The following is a 15,995-nucleotide window of genomic DNA, read 5'->3' on the forward strand; positions in this document are numbered from 1 at the left end:
CAACAGTACAGTAGAATGTCTTGTTTCTAGCTCCAACAGTACAGTAGAATGTCTTGTGTTACTAGCTCCAACAGTACAGTAGAATGTCTAGTGTTACTAGCTCCAACAGTACAGTAGAAAGTCTTGTGTTACTAGCTCCAACAGGGCTGTAGAATGTATTGTGTCTAGCTCAAACAGGGCTGTAGAATGTATTGTGTTACTAGCCCCAACAGTACAGTAGAATGTCTTGTTTCTAGCTCCAACAGTACAGTAGAATGTCTTGTTTCTAGCTCCAACAGTACAGTAGAATGTCTTGTTTCTAGCTCCAACAGGGCTGTAGAATGTATTGTGTTACTAGCCCCAACAGTACAGTAGAATGTATTGTTTCTAGCTCCAACAGCACAGTAGAATGTCTTGTTTCTAGCTCCAACAGTACAGTAGAATGTCTTGTGTTACTAGCTCCAACAGTACAGTAGAATGTCTTGTGTTACTAGCTCCAACAGTACAGTAGAATGGCTTGTGTCTAGCTCCAACAGGGCAGTAGAATGTCTTGTTTCTAGCTCCAACAGTACAGTAGAATGTATTGTGTTTCTAGCCCCAACAGTACAGTAGAATGTCTTGTTTCTAGCTCCTAGCTCCAACAGTACAGTAGAATGTATTGTTTCTAGCTCCAAAAGTACAGTAGAATGTATTGTGTTACTAGCTCCAACAGTACAGTAGAATGTATTGTGTCTAGCTCCAACAGTACAGTAGAATGTATTGTGTCTAGCTCCAACAGTACAGTAGAATGTCTTGTGTCTATCTTCAACTGGGCTGTAGAATGTCTTGTGTCTAGCTCCAACAGGGCAGTAGAATGTCTTGTTTCTAGCCCCAACAGTACAGTAGAATGTCTTGTTTCTAGCTCCAACAGTACAGTAGAATGTATTGTGTTACGAGCCCCAACAGTACAGTAGAATGTCTTGTTTCTAGCTCCAACAGTACAGTAGAATGGCTTGTGTCTATCTCCAACAGGTCAGTAGAATGTCTTGTTTCTAGCTCCAACAGTACAGTAGAATGTCTTGTTTCTAGCTCCAACAGTACAGTAGAATGTATTGTTTCTAGCTCCAACAGTACAGTAGAATGTATTGTGTTACTAGCTCCAACAGTACAGTAGAATGTATTGTGTCTAGCTCCAACAGTACAGTAGAATGTACTGTGTCTAGCTCCAACAGCACAGTAGAATGTCTTGTTTCTAGCTCCAACAGTACAGTAGAATGTCTTGTGTTTCTAGCCCCAACAGTACAGTAGAATGTCTTGTTTCTAGCTCCAACAGTACAGTAGAATGTCTTGTGTCTAGCTCCAACAGTACAGTAGAATATATTGTGTCTAGCTCCAACAGTACAGGAGAATGTCTTGTTTCTAGCTCCAACAGTACAGTAGAATGTCTTCTTTCTAGCTCCAACAGTACAGTAGAATGTACTGTGTCTAGCTCCAACAGCACAGTAGAATGTCTTGTTTCTAGCTCCAACAGTACAGTAGAATGTATTGTGTTACTAGCCCCAACAGTACAGTAGAATGTCTTGTGTCTAGCTCCAACAGTACAGTAGAATGTCTTGTGTCTAGCTCCAACAGTACAGTAGAATATATTGTGTCTAGCTCCAACAGTACAGGAGAATGTCTTGTTTCTAGCTCCAACAGTACAGTAGAATGTATTGTGTCTAGCTCCAACAGTACAGTAGAATGTCTTGTTTCTAGCTCCAACAGTACAGTAGAATGTCTTGTGTTACTAGCTCCAACAGTACAGTAGAATGTCTAGTGTTACTAGCTCCAACAGTACAGTAGAAAGTCTTGTGTTACTAGCTCCAACAGGGCTGTAGAATGTATTGTGTCTAGCTCAAACAGGGCTGTAGAATGTATTGTGTTACTAGCCCCAACAGTACAGTAGAATGTCTTGTTTCTAGCTCCAACAGTACAGTAGAATGTCTTGTTTCTAGCTCCAACAGTACAGTAGAATGTCTTGTTTCTAGCTCCAACAGGGCTGTAGAATGTATTGTGTTACTAGCCCCAACAGTACAGTAGAATGTATTGTTTCTAGCTCCAACAGCACAGTAGAATGTCTTGTTTCTAGCTCCAACAGTACAGTAGAATGTCTTGTGTTACTAGCTCCAACAGTACAGTAGAATGTCTTGTGTTACTAGCTCCAACAGTACAGTAGAATGGCTTGTGTCTAGCTCCAACAGGGCAGTAGAATGTCTTGTTTCTAGCTCCAACAGTACAGTAGAATGTATTGTGTTTCTAGCCCCAACAGTACAGTAGAATGTCTTGTTTCTAGCTCCTAGCTCCAACAGTACAGTAGAATGTATTGTTTCTAGCTCCAAAAGTACAGTAGAATGTATTGTGTTACTAGCTCCAACAGTACAGTAGAATGTATTGTGTCTAGCTCCAACAGTACAGTAGAATGTATTGTGTCTAGCTCCAACAGTACAGTAGAATGTCTTGTGTCTATCTTCAACTGGGCTGTAGAATGTCTTGTGTCTAGCTCCAACAGGGCAGTAGAATGTCTTGTTTCTAGCCCCAACAGTACAGTAGAATGTCTTGTTTCTAGCTCCAACAGTACAGTAGAATGTATTGTGTTACGAGCCCCAACAGTACAGTAGAATGTCTTGTTTCTAGCTCCAACAGTACAGTAGAATGGCTTGTGTCTATCTCCAACAGGTCAGTAGAATGTCTTGTTTCTAGCTCCAACAGTACAGTAGAATGTCTTGTTTCTAGCTCCAACAGTACAGTAGAATGTATTGTTTCTAGCTCCAACAGTACAGTAGAATGTATTGTGTTACTAGCTCCAACAGTACAGTAGAATGTATTGTGTCTAGCTCCAACAGTACAGTAGAATGTCTTGTTTCTAGCCCCAACAGTACAGTAGAATGTCTTGTTTCTAGCTCCAACAGTACAGTAGAATGTCTTGTGTCTAGCTCCAACAGGGCAGTAGAATGTCTTGTGTCTAGCTCCAACAGTACAGTAGAATGTATTGTGTCTAGCTCCAACAGTACAGTAGAATGTCTTGTGTCTATCTCCAACTGGGCTGTAGAATGTCTTGTGTCTAGCTCCAACAGGGCAGTAGAATGTCTTGTTTCTAGCCCCAACAGTACAGTAGAATGTCTTGTTTCTAGCTCCAACAGTACAGTAAAATGGCTTGTGTCTATCTCCAACTGGGCTGTAGAATGTCTTGTGTCTAGCTCCAACAGGGCAGTAGAATGTCTTGTTTCTAGCTCCAACAGTACAGTAGAATGTCTTGTTTCTAGCTCCAACAGTACAGTAGAATGTATTGTTTCTAGCTCCAACAGTACAGTAGAATGTATTGTGTTACTAGCTCCAACAGTACAGTAGAATGTATTGTGTCTAGCTCCAACAGTACAGTAGAATGTCTTGTTTCTAGCCCCAACAGTACAGTAGAATGTCTTGTTTCTAGCTCCAACAGTACAGTAGAATGTATTGTGTCTAGCTCCAACAGTACAGTAGAATGTCTTGTTTCTAGCTCCAACAGTACAGTAGAATGTATTGTGTCTAGCTCCAACAGTACAGTAGAATGTATTGTGTCTAGCTCCAACAGTACAGTAGAATGTATTGTGTCTAGCTCCAACAGTACAGTAGAATGTCTTGTGTCTAGCTCCAACAGGGCAGTAGAATGTCTTGTGTCTAGCTCCAACAGTACAGTAGAATGTATTGTGTCTAGCTCCAACAGTACAGTAGAATGTCTTGTGTCTAGCTCCAACAGGGCAGTAGAATGTCTTGTTTCTAGCCCCAACAGTACAGTAGAATGTCTAGTTTCTAGCTCCAACAGTACAGTAGAATGTATTGTGTTACTAGCCCCAACAGTACAGTAGAATGTCTTGTTTCTAGCTCCAACAGTACAGTAGAATGGCTTGTGTCTATCTCCAACTGGGCTGTAGAATGTCTTGTGTCTAGCTCCAACAGGGCAGTAGAATGTCTTGTTTCTAGCTCCAACAGTACAGTAGAATGTCTTGTTTCTAGCTCCAACAGTACAGTAGAATGTACTGTTTCTAGCTCCAAAAGTACAGTAGAATGTATTGTGTTACTAGCTCCAACAGTACAGTAGAATGTATTGTGTCTAGCTCCAACAGTACAGTAGAATGTCTTGTGTCTAGCTCCAACAGGGCAGTAGAATGTCTTGTGTCTAGCTCCAACAGTACAGTAGAATGTATTGTGTCTAGCTCCAACAGTACAGTAGAATGTCTTGTGTCTATCTCCAACTGGGCTGTAGAATGTCTTGTGTCTAGCTCCAACAGGGCTGTAGAATGTATTGTGTTACTAGCCCCAACAGTACAGTAGAATGTCTTGTTTCTAGCTCCAACAGTATAGTAGAATGTATTGTTTCTTGCTCCAACAGTACAGTAGAATGTCTTGTTTCTAGCTCCAACAGTACAGTAGAATGTCTTGTTTCTAGCTCCAACAGTACAGTAGAATGTCTTGTTTCTAGCTCCAACAGTACAGTAGAATGTCTTGTTTCTAGCTCCAACAGTACAGTAGAATGTCTTGTGTTACTAGCTCCAACAGTACAGTAGAATGTCTTGTGTTACTAGCTCCAACAGTACAGTAGAATGGCTTGTGTCTATCTCCAACAGGGCTGTAGAATGTCTTGTGTCTAGCTCCAACAGTACAGTAGAATGTATTGTTTCTAGCTCCAACAGTATAGTAGAATGTCTAGTGTTACTAGCGCCAACAGTACAGTAGAATGTCTTGTTTCTAGCTCCAACAGTACAGTAGAATGTCTTGTTTCTAGCTCCAACAGTACAGTAGAATGTCTTCTTTCTAGCTCCAACAGTACAGTAGAATGTCTTGTTTCTAGCTCCAACAGTACAGTAGAATGTATTGTTTCTAGCTCCAACAGTACAGTAGAATGTCTTGTTTCTAGCTCCAACAGTACAGTAGAATGTATTGTGTCTAGCTCCAACAGTACAGTAGATTGTATTGTGTCTAGATCCAACAGTACAGTAGAATGTCTTGTTTCTAGCTCCAACAGTACAGTAGAATGTCTTGTTTCTAGCTCCAACAGTACAGTAGAATGTATTGTTTCTAGCTCCAAAAGTACAGTAGAATGTATTGTGTTACTAGCTCCAACAGTACAGTAGAATGTATTGTGTCTAGCTCCAACAGTACAGTAGAATGTCTTGTTTCTAGCCCCAACAGTACAGTAGAATGTCTTGTTTCTAGCTCCAACAGTACAGTAGAATGTATTGTGTTACTAGCCCCAACAGTACAGTAGAATGTCTTGTTTCTAGCTCCAACAGTACAGTAGAATGGCTTGTGTCTATCTCCAACTGGGCTGTAGAATGTCTTGTGTCTAGCTCCAACAGGGCAGTAGAATGTCTTGTTTCTAGCTCCAACAGTACAGTAGAATGTCTTGTTTCTAGCTCCAACAGTACAGTAGAATGTATTGTTTCTAGCTCCAACAGTACAGTAGAATGTATTGTGTTACTAGCTCCAACAGTACAGTAGAATGTATTGTGTCTAGCTCCAACAGTACAGTAGAATGTCTTGTTTCTAGCTCCAACAGTACAGTAGAATGTATTGTGTCTAGCTCCAACAGTACAGTAGAATGTATTGTGTCTAGCTCCAACAGTACAGTAAAATGTATTGTGTCTAGCTCCAACAGTACAGTAGAATGTCTTGTGTCTAGCTCCAACAGTACAGTAGAATGTATTGTGTCTAGCTCCAACAGTACAGTAGAATGTCTTGTGTCTATCTCCAACTGGGCTGTAGAATGTCTTGTGTCTAGCTCCAACAGGGCAGTAGAATGTCTTGTTTCTAGCCCCAACAGTACAGTAGAATGTCTTGTTTCTAGCTCCAACAGTACAGTAGAATGGCTTGTGTCTATCTCCAACTGGGCTGTAGAATGTCTTGTGTCTAGCTCCAACAGGGCAGTAGAATGTCTTGTTTCTAGCTCCAACAGTACAGTAGAATGTATTGTGTCTAGCTCCAACAGTACAGTAGAATGTATTGTGTCTAGCTCCAACAGTACAGTAGAATGTCTTGTGTCTAGCTCCAACAGGGCAGTAGAATGTCTTGTGTCTAGCTCCAACAGTACAGTAGAATGTATTGTGTCTAGCTCCAACAGTACAGTAGAATGTCTTGTGTCTATCTCCAACTGGGCTGTAGAATGTCTTGTGTCTAGCTCCAACAGGGCAGTAGAATGTCTTGTTTCTAGCCCCAACAGTACAGTAGAATGTCTTGTTTCTAGCTCCAACAGTACAGTAGAATGGCTTGTGTCTATCTCCAACTGGGCTGTAGAATGTCTTGTGTCTAGCTCCAACAGGGCAGTAGAATGTCTTGTTTCTAGCTCCAACAGTACAGTAGAATGTCTTGTTTCTAGCTCCAACAGTACAGTAGAATGTATTGTTTCTAGCTCCAACAGTACAGTAGAATGTATTGTGTTACTAGCTCCAACAGTACAGTAGAATGTATTGTGTCTAGCTCCAACAGTACAGTAGAATGTCTTGTTTCTAGCCCCAACAGTACAGTAGAATGTCTTGTTTCTAGCTCCAACAGTACAGTAGAATGTATTGTGTCTAGCTCCAACAGTACAGTAGAATGTCTTGTGTCTAGCTCCAACAGTACAGTAGAATGTATTGTGTCTAGCTCCAACAGTACAGTAGAATGTCTTGTGTCTATCTCCAACTGGGCTGTAGAATGTCTTGTGTCTAGCCCACACAGTACAGTAGAATGTCTAGTTTCTAGCTCCAACAGTACAGTAGAATGTATTGTGTCTAGCTCCAACAGTACAGTAGAATGTCTTGTTTCTAGCTCCAACAGTACAGTAGAATGTACTGTTTCTAGCTCCAACAGTACAGTAGAATGTATTGTGTTACTAGCTCCAACAGTACAGTAGAATGTTTTGTGTCTAGCTCCAACAGTACAGTAGAATGTCTTGTTTCTAGCTCCAACAGTACAGTAGAATGTACTGTTTCTAGCTCCAACAGTACAGTAGAATGTATTGTGTTACTAGCCCCAACAGTACAGTAGAATGTCTTGTTTCTAGCTCCAACAGTACAGTAGAATGGCTTGTGTCTATCTCCAACTTGGCTGTAGAATGTCTTGTGTCTAGCTCCAACTGGGCAGTAGAATGTCTTGTTTCTAGCTCCAACAGTACAGTAGAATGTCTTGTTTCTAGCTCCAACAGTACAGTAGAATGTACTGTTTCTAGCTCCAACAGTACAGTAGAATGTATTGTGTTACTAGCTCACACAGTACAGTAGAATGTTTTGTGTCTAGCTCCAACAGTACAGTAGAATGTCTTTTTTCTAGCTCCAATAGTACAGTAGAATGTATTGTGTCTAGCTCTAACAGTACAGTAGAATGTATTGTGTCTAGCTCCAACAGTACAGTAGAATGTATTGTGTCTAGCTCCAACAGTACAGTAGAATGTCTTGTGTCTAGCTCCAACAGGGCAGTAGAATGTCTTGTGTCTAGCTCCAACAGTACAGTAGAATGTATTGTGTCTAGCTCCAACAGTACAGTAGAATGTCTTGTGTCTATCTCCAACTGGGCTGTAGAATGTCTTGTGTCTAGCTCCAACAGGGCAGTAGAATGTCTTGTTTCTAGCCCCAACAGTACAGTAGAATGTCTTGTTTCTAGCTCCAACAGTACAGTAGAATGTATTGTGTTACTAGCCCCAACAGTACAGTAGAATGTCTTGTTTCTAGCTCCAACAGTACAGTAGAATGGCTTGTGTCTATCTCCAACTGGGCTGTAGAATGTCTTGTGTCTAGCTCCAACAGGGCAGGAGAATGTCTTGTTTCTAGCTCCAACAGTACAGTAGAATGTCTTGTTTCTAGCTCCAACAGTACAGTAGAATGTATTGTTTCTAGCTCCAACAGTACAGTAGAATGTATTGTGTTACTAGCTCCAACAGTACAGTAGAATGTATTGTGTCTAGCTCCAACAGTACAGTAGAATGTCTTGTTTCTAGCCCCAACAGTACAGTAGAATGTCTTGTTTCTAGCTCCAACAGTAAAGTAGAATGTATTGTGTCTAGCTCCAACAGTACAGTAGAATGTCTTGTTTCTAGCTCCAACAGTACAGTAGAATGTATTGTGTCTAGCTCCAACAGGGCAGTAGAATGTCTTGTGTCTAGCTCCAACAGGGCAGTAGAATGTCTTGTGTCTAGCTCCAACAGTACAGTAGAATGTATTGTGTCTAGCTCCAACAGTACAGTAGAATGTATTGTCTATCTCCAACTGGGCTGTAGAATGTCTTGTGTCTAGCTCCAACAGGGCAGTAGAATGTCTTGTTTCTAGCCCCAACAGTACAGTAGAATGTCTTGTTTCTAGCTCCAACAGTACAGTAGAATGTATTGTGTTACTAGCCCCAACAGTACAGTAGAATGTCTTGTTTCTAGCTCCAACAGTACAGTAGAATGGCTTGTGTCTATCTCCAACTGGGCTGTAGAATGTCTTGTGTCTAGCTCCAACAGGGCAGTAGAATGTCTTGTTTCTAGCCCCAACAGTACAGTAGAATGTCTTGTTTCTAGCTCCAACAGTACAGTAGAATGTATTGTGTTACTAGCTCCAACAGGGCAGTAGAATGTCTTGTGTCTAGCCCACACAGTACAGTAGAATGTCTAGTTTCTAGCTCCAACAGTACAGTAGAATGTATTGTGTCTATCTCCAACTGGGCTGTAGAATGTCTTGTGTCTAGCTCCAACAGGGCAGTAGAATGTCTTGTTTCTAGCCCCAACAGTACAGTAGAATGTCTTGTTTCTAGCTCCAACAGTACAGTAGAATGGCTTGTGTCTATCTCCAACTGGGCTGTAGAATGTCTTGTGTCTAGCTCCAACAGGGCAGTAGAATGTCTTGTTTCTAGCTCCAACAGTACAGTAGAATGTCTTGTTTCTAGCTCCAACAGTACAGTAGAATGTATTGTTTCTAGCTCCAACAGTACAGTAGAATGTATTGTGTTACTAGCTCCAACAGTACAGTAGAATGTATTGTGTCTAGCTCCAACAGTACAGTAGAATGTCTTGTTTCTAGCCCCAACAGTACAGTAGAATGTCTTGTTTCTAGCTCCAACAGTACAGTAGAATGTATTGTGTCTAGCTCCAACAGTACAGTAGAATGTCTTGTGTCTAGCTCCAACAGTACAGTAGAATGTATTGTGTCTAGCTCCAACAGTACAGTAGAATGTCTTGTGTCTATCTCCAACTGGGCTGTAGAATGTCTTGTGTCTAGCCCACACAGTACAGTAGAATGTCTAGTTTCTAGCTCCAACAGTACAGTAGAATGTATTGTGTTACTAGCCCCAACAGTACAGTAGAATGTCTTGTTTCTAGCTCCAACAGTACAGTAGAATGGCTTGTGTCTATCTCCAACTGGGCTGTAGAATGTCTTGTGTCTAGCTCCAACAGGGCAGTAGAATGTCTTGTTTCTAGCTCCAACAGTACAGTAGAATGTCTTGTTTCTAGCTCCAACAGTACAGTAGAATGTACTGTTTCTAGCTCCAACAGTACAGTAGAATGTATTGTGTTACTAGCTCCAACAGTACAGTAGAATGTTTTGTGTCTAGCTCCAACAGTACAGTAGAATGTCTTGTTTCTAGCTCCAACAGTACAGTAGAATGTACTGTTTCTAGCTCCAACAGTACAGTAGAATGTATTGTGTTACTAGCCCCAACAGTACAGTAGAATGTCTTGTTTCTAGCTCCAACAGTACAGTAGAATGGCTTGTGTCTATCTCCAACTTGGCTGTAGAATGTCTTGTGTCTAGCTCCAACTGGGCAGTAGAATGTCTTGTTTCTAGCTCCAACAGTACAGTAGAATGTCTTGTTTCTAGCTCCAACAGTACAGTAGAATGTACTGTTTCTAGCTCCAACAGTACAGTAGAATGTATTGTGTTACTAGCTCACACAGTACAGTAGAATGTTTTGTGTCTAGCTCCAACAGTACAGTAGAATGTCTTTTTTCTAGCTCCAATAGTACAGTAGAATGTATTGTGTCTAGCTCTAACAGTACAGTAGAATGTATTGTGTCTAGCTCCAACAGTACAGTAGAATGTATTGTGTCTAGCTCCAACAGTACAGTAGAATGTCTTGTGTCTAGCTCCAACAGGGCAGTAGAATGTCTTGTGTCTAGCTCCAACAGTACAGTAGAATGTATTGTGTCTAGCTCCAACAGTACAGTAGAATGTCTTGTGTCTATCTCCAACTGGGCTGTAGAATGTCTTGTGTCTAGCTCCAACAGGGCAGTAGAATGTCTTGTTTCTAGCCCCAACAGTACAGTAGAATGTCTTGTTTCTAGCTCCAACAGTACAGTAGAATGTATTGTGTTACTAGCCCCAACAGTACAGTAGAATGTCTTGTTTCTAGCTCCAACAGTACAGTAGAATGGCTTGTGTCTATCTCCAACTGGGCTGTAGAATGTCTTGTGTCTAGCTCCAACAGGGCAGGAGAATGTCTTGTTTCTAGCTCCAACAGTACAGTAGAATGTCTTGTTTCTAGCTCCAACAGTACAGTAGAATGTATTGTTTCTAGCTCCAACAGTACAGTAGAATGTATTGTGTTACTAGCTCCAACAGTACAGTAGAATGTATTGTGTCTAGCTCCAACAGTACAGTAGAATGTCTTGTTTCTAGCCCCAACAGTACAGTAGAATGTCTTGTTTCTAGCTCCAACAGTAAAGTAGAATGTATTGTGTCTAGCTCCAACAGTACAGTAGAATGTCTTGTTTCTAGCTCCAACAGTACAGTAGAATGTATTGTGTCTAGCTCCAACAGGGCAGTAGAATGTCTTGTGTCTAGCTCCAACAGGGCAGTAGAATGTCTTGTGTCTAGCTCCAACAGTACAGTAGAATGTATTGTGTCTAGCTCCAACAGTACAGTAGAATGTATTGTCTATCTCCAACTGGGCTGTAGAATGTCTTGTGTCTAGCTCCAACAGGGCAGTAGAATGTCTTGTTTCTAGCCCCAACAGTACAGTAGAATGTCTTGTTTCTAGCTCCAACAGTACAGTAGAATGTATTGTGTTACTAGCCCCAACAGTACAGTAGAATGTCTTGTTTCTAGCTCCAACAGTACAGTAGAATGGCTTGTGTCTATCTCCAACTGGGCTGTAGAATGTCTTGTGTCTAGCTCCAACAGGGCAGTAGAATGTCTTGTTTCTAGCCCCAACAGTACAGTAGAATGTCTTGTTTCTAGCTCCAACAGTACAGTAGAATGTATTGTGTTACTAGCTCCAACAGGGCAGTAGAATGTCTTGTGTCTAGCCCACACAGTACAGTAGAATGTCTAGTTTCTAGCTCCAACAGTACAGTAGAATGTATTGTGTTACTAGCCCCAACAGTACAGTAGAATGTCTTGTTTCTAGCTCCAACAGTACAGTAGAATGGCTTGTGTCTATCTCCAACTGGGCTGTAGAATGTCTTGTGTCTAGCTCCAACAGGGCAGTAGAATGTCTTGTTTCTAGCTCCAACAGTACAGTAGAATGTCTTGTTTCTAGCTCCAACAGTACAGTAGAATGTACTGTTTCTAGCTCCAACAGTACAGTAGAATGTATTGTGTTACTAGCTCCAACAGTACAGTAGGATGTTTTGTGTCTAGCTCCAACAGTACAGTAGAATGTCTTGTTTCTAGCTCCAACAGTACAGTAGAATGTACTGTTTCTAGCTCCAACAGTACAGTAGAATGTATTGTGTTACTAGCCCCAACAGTACAGTAGAATGTCTTGTTTCTAGCTCCAACAGTACAGTAGAATGGCTTGTGTCTATCTCCAACTTGGCTGTAGAATGTCTTGTGTCTAGCTCCAACTGGGCAGTAGAATGTCTTGTTTCTAGCTCCAACAGTACAGTAGAATGTCTTGTTTCTAGCTCCAACAGTACAGTAGAATGTACTGTTTCTAGCTCCAACAGTACAGTAGAATGTATTGTGTTACTAGCTCCAACAGTACAGTAGAATGTTTTGTGTCTAGCTCCAACAGTACAGTAGAATGTCTTTTTTCTAGCTCCAATAGTACAGTAGAATGTATTGTGTCTAGCTCTAACAGTACAGTAGAATGTATTGTGTCTAGCTCCAACAGTACAGTAGAATGTATTGTGTCTAGCTCCAACAGTACAGTAGAATGTCTTGTGTCTAGCTCCAACAGGGCAGTAGAATGTCTTGTGTCTAGCTCCAACAGTACAGTAGAATGTATTGTGTCTAGCTCCAACAGTACAGTAGAATGTCTTGTGTCTATCTCCAACTGGGCTGTAGAATGTCTTGTGTCTAGCTCCAACAGGGCAGTAGAATGTCTTGTTTCTAGCCCCAACAGTACAGTAGAATGTCTTGTTTCTAGCTCCAACAGTACAGTAGAATGTATTGTGTTACTAGCCCCAACAGTACAGTAGAATGTCTTGTTTCTAGCTCCAACAGTACAGTAGAATGGCTTGTGTCTATCTCCAACTGGGCTGTAGAATGTCTTGTGTCTAGCTCCAACAGGGCAGGAGAATGTCTTGTTTCTAGCTCCAACAGTACAGTAGAATGTCTTGTTTCTAGCTCCAACAGTACAGTAGAATGTATTGTTTCTAGCTCCAACAGTACAGTAGAATGTATTGTGTTACTAGCTCCAACAGTACAGTAGAATGTATTGTGTCTAGCTCCAACAGTACAGTAGAATGTCTTGTTTCATCCCCAACAGTACAGTAGAATGTCTTGTTTCTAGCTCCAACAGTAAAGTAGAATGTATTGTGTCTAGCTCCAACAGTACAGTAGAATGTCTTGTTTCTAGCTCCAACAGTACAGTAGAATGTATTGTGTCTAGCTCCAACAGGGCAGTAGAATGTCTTGTGTCTAGCTCCAACAGGGCAGTAGAATGTCTTGTGTCTAGCTCCAACAGTACAGTAGAATGTATTGTGTCTAGCTCCAACAGTACAGTAGAATGTATTGTCTATCTCCAACTGGGCTGTAGAATGTCTTGTGTCTAGCTCCAACAGGGCAGTAGAATGTCTTGTTTCTAGCCCCAACAGTACAGTAGAATGTCTTGTTTCTAGCTCCAACAGTACAGTAGAATGTATTGTGTTACTAGCCCCAACAGTACAGTAGAATGTCTTGTTTCTAGCTCCAACAGTACAGTAGAATGGCTTGTGTCTATCTCCAACTGGGCTGTAGAATGTCTTGTGTCTAGCTCCAACAGGGCAGTAGAATGTCTTGTTTCTAGCCCCAACAGTACAGTAGAATGTCTTGTTTCTAGCTCCAACAGTACAGTAGAATGTATTGTGTTACTAGCTCCAACAGGGCAGTAGAATGTCTTGTGTCTAGCTCCAACAGTACAGTAGAATGTATTGTGTCTAGCTCCAACAGTACAGTAGAATGTATTGTCTATCTCCAACTGGGCTGTAGAATGTCTTGTTTCTAGCTCCAACAGGGCAGTAGAATGTCTTGTTTCTAGCCCCAACAGTACAGTAGAATGACTTGTTTCTAGCTCCAACAGTACAGTAGAATGTATTGTGTTACTAGCCCCAACAGTACAGTAGAATGTCTTGTTTCTAGCTCCAACAGTACAGTAGAATGGCTTGTTTCTAGCTCCAACAGTACAGTAGAATGTATTGTGTTACTAGCTCCAACAGTACAGTAGAATGTATTTTGTTACTAGCCCCAACAGTACAGTAGAATGTCTTGTTTCTAGCTCCAACAGTACAGTAGAATGTATTGTGTTACTAGCTCCAACAGTACAGTAGAATGTCTTGTTTCTAGCACCAACAGTACAGTAGAATGTATTGTTTCTAGCTCCAACAGTACAGTAGAATGTCTTGTTTCTAGCTCCAACAGTACAGTAGAATGTCTTGTTTCTAGCTCCAACAGTACAGTAGAATGTATTGTGTCTAGCTCCAACAGTACAGTAGAATGTATTGTGTCTAGCTCCAACAGTACATTAGAATGTATTGTGTCTAGCTCCAACAGTACAGTAGAATGTCTTGTGTCTAGCTCCAACAGTACAGTAGAATGTATTGTGTTACTAGCTCCAACAGTACAGTAGAATGTCTTGTTTCTAGCTCCAACAGTACAGTATAATATATTGTGTTACTAGCTCCAACAGTAGGGTAGAATGTATTGTTTCTAGCTCCAACAGTACAGTAGAATGTATTGTGTCTAGCTCCAACAGTACAGTAGAATGTATTGTGTTACTAGCTCCAACAGTACAGTAGAATGTATTGTGTCTAGCTCCAAAAGTACAGTAGAATGTATTGTGTTACTAGCTCCAACAGTACAGTAGAATGTATTGTGTCTAGCTCCAACAGTACAGTAGAATGTCTTGTTTCTAGCTCCAACAGTACAGTAGAATGTACTGTTTCTAGCTCCAACAGTACAGTAGAATGTATTGTGTTAATAGCTCCAACAGTACAGTAGAATGTTTTGTGTCTAGCTCCAACAGTACAGTAGAATGTCTTGTTTCTAGCTCCAACAGTACAGTAGAATGTACTGTTTCTAGCTCCAACAGTACAGTAGAATGTATTGTGTTACTAGCTCCAACAGTACAGTAGAATGTTTTGTGTCTAGCTCCAACAGTACAGTAGAATGTCTTGTTTCTAGCTCCAACAGTACAGTAGAATGTCTTGTTTCTAGCTCCAACAGTACAGTAGAATGTATTGTGTCTAGCTCCAACAGTACAGTAGAATGTATTGTGTCTAGCTCCAACAGTACAGTAGAATGTATTGTGTCTAGCTCCAACAGTACAGTAGAATGTATTGTGTCTAGCTTCAACAGTACAGTAGAATGTCTTGTGTCTAGCTCCAACAGGGCAGTAGAATGTCTTGTGTCTAGCTCCAACAGTACAGTAGAATGTATTGTGTCTAGCTCCAACAGTACAGTAGAATGTATTGTCTATCTCCAACTGGGCTGTAGAATGTCTTGTGTCTAGCTCCAACAGGGCAGTAGAATGTCTTGTTTCTAGCCCCAACAGTACAGTAGAATGTCTTGTTTCTAGCTCCAACAGTACAGTAGAATGTATTGTGTTACTAGCCCCAACAGTACAGTAGAATGTCTTGTTTCTAGCTCCAACAGTACAGTAGAATGGCTTGTGTCTATCTCCAACTGGGCTGTAGAATGTCTTGTGTCTAGCTCCAACAGGGCAGTAGAATGTCTTGTTTCTAGCCCCAACAGTACAGTAGAATGTCTTGTTTCTAGCTCCAACAGTACAGTAGAATGTATTGTGTTACTAGCTCCAACAGTACAGTAGAATGTATTTTCTTACTAGCCCCAACAGTACAGTAGAATGTATTGTGTTACTAGCTCCAACAGTACAGTAGAATGTTTTGTGTCTAGCTCCAACAGTACAGTAGAATGTCTTGTTTCTAGCTCCAACAGTACAGTAGAATGTCTTGTTTCTAGCTCCAACAGTACAGTAGAACGTATTGTGTCTAGCTCCAACAGTACAGTAGAATGTATTGTGTCTAGCTCCAACAGTACAGTAGAATGTATTATGTCTAGCTCCAACAGTACAGTAGAATGTATTGTGTCTAGCTTCAACAGTACAGTAGAATGTCTTGTGTCTAGCTCCAACAGGGCAGTAGAATGTCTTGTGTCTAGCTCCAACAGTACAGTAGAATGTATTGTGTCTAGCTCCAACAGTACAGTAGAATGTATTGTCTATCTCCAACTGGGCTGTAGAATGTCTTGTGTCTAGCTCCAACAGGGCAGTAGAATGTCTTGTTTCTAGCCCCAACAGTACAGTAGAATGTCTTGTTTCTAGCTCCAACAGTACAGTAGAATGTATTGTGTTACTAGCCCCAACAGTACAGTAGAATGTCTTGTTTCTAGCTCCAACAGTACAGTAGAATGGCTTGTGTCTATCTCCAACTGGGCTGTAGAATGTCTTGTTTCTAGCCCCAACAGTACAGTAGAATGTCTTGTTTCTAGCTCCAACAGTACAGTAGAATGTATTGTGTTACTAGCTCCAACAGTACAGTAGAATGTATTTTCTTACTAGCCCCAACAGTACAGTAGAATGTCTTGTTTCTAGCTCCAACAGTACAGTAGAATGTATTGTGTTACTAGCTC

This window comes from Oncorhynchus kisutch, linkage group LG10 (assembly GCF_002021735.2).
Source record: "Oncorhynchus kisutch isolate 150728-3 linkage group LG10, Okis_V2, whole genome shotgun sequence".
Taxonomy (NCBI): Eukaryota; Metazoa; Chordata; class Actinopteri; order Salmoniformes; family Salmonidae; genus Oncorhynchus; species Oncorhynchus kisutch.